The sequence below is a fragment of the Protobothrops mucrosquamatus genome, unplaced genomic scaffold (genome assembly GCF_001527695.2).
Source record: "Protobothrops mucrosquamatus isolate PMUCROS unplaced genomic scaffold, P.Mucros_1.0 scaffold411, whole genome shotgun sequence".
NCBI lineage: Eukaryota > Metazoa > Chordata > Lepidosauria > Squamata > Viperidae > Protobothrops > Protobothrops mucrosquamatus.
This window is the reverse complement of record NW_015386740.1, coordinates 443819-445242: the sequence shown is the minus strand read 5'-3', so window position 1 is coordinate 445242 and position 1424 is coordinate 443819. Positions and strand designations below refer to the sequence as shown.

Sequence of the window (1424 nt, the reverse complement as noted above, 5' to 3'; positions counted from 1 at the left end):
TCTAACATATTTATAATCAAGTCTCTTTTCATAAGTAACTTGGGCCTTCTTCCCCAAATGTGTTTTACTTTTTATTTTTCAGCTTTCTATTCACCTGAGCCAGCCATCTAGGTGAGTATGTGGCTGATGCCTTCCAAAAGCTAACTGCAGGTCTTTCCAAGATCCAAGAAGTAAAGATGGGGAACTTCAATTTTCACAATATTGGTTGAAAGGCAAACTCTGTAAAGCCGAGGTCTCCAAATGTGGCAACTGAAGAATTCTATAGTTGAAGTTGTCAAGGTTTGGAGACTCCTGCTGTAAATCCTAGTTCTTTTACAAAATACTTTCTCACCCTGTTGATAATATTATCTTTAAGAAATCCTAGAAAATAAACAAAATGCTTCTCAAGTGTAGGGCAACAAATGTGGCGAGAAGGCAAATCTGGGACCATAACCTATCATCAATTCCTGGATAGGTACTAGAAAATTCCAGACGAGATCATAAACTGTTCAATGTCTAAGTACATTGAACAAGGTGTGATCGCTATCAGAAGGCAATATGGTTTTTTAAAGAAAATGTCTTACTACAATCTGATTTCATTTTTTACTTAGGACGTTTTCTTCTACTATGGCAATACATTTTTTTCTACTATGCAATATATTTTTACTTCAGAAAGCACTTCAGACAAGCGGTAGCCATGGCATTCTGATTTTGCAAGCTACTGAGTTGAATGAGATGTCTATTAAGTAGTTCCACAGCTGGTTTGAAAGCTCTTCAGACAGGAGTGGAATGCCTCAAGGTTTGGTCCTGTGCCACATTTTCATTAGCGAGTAAAATAGAAATGGGGAAAAGGCTTATCAGCGTTGAAGATGACTCAAAATAGTGTGGGATAGCTAAAGTTTCATAAAACAGACACACAATTCAAAATGATTTTGATAGGCTAGAGAAGAAGATAGAAAAAAATGGTGCTCACTTCAGCAGCACATATATTAAAAACTGGAATGACACAGAGAAGATTAGTATGACCCCTGAGCAAAGATGACATGAAAATTCATGAAGCTTTTCATATTTTTTAAAAATGAAATAACTAAAACAATAATTACAGAGATAGGAAGAACTAATTTCCCATTGGTGAGACTCAATTATGTATCAGTGTACCACATTTTAAGAAAGTATCAGAGAAACTAGAACCTAAGCAAAGAAAGTAAAGATGTAAGATTTCAGTTGGATAATGTTTAGGCTTGAGAATACTAACAAAAATAAAACACTTTTCAAGTACTAAAGTAATAGCAAATAATAGAAAAATAAAAGTTGTTTCCTATTATCCCAAAATGCAGGATACAGAATAATAATTTTAAATACCACAGAGGCAGATTTTAGTTCAAACTTAGGAAAATCATCCTAATAATAACAATAATTCAACCTCTTATGAGGTGGTGAACTGT

At 34.3% G+C, this 1424-nt stretch overlaps 1 non-coding gene across 1 annotated transcript; it reads left to right on the top strand.

Annotated features, from left to right (window-relative positions):
* The first annotated feature begins 944 nt into the window (after positions 1-944).
* Positions 945-1052, top strand: LOC114922576. The gene has a single exon (XR_003810438.1). It is a non-coding gene; the product is annotated as a U6 spliceosomal RNA (small nuclear RNA).
* Positions 1053-1424: the final 372 nt, after the last annotated feature.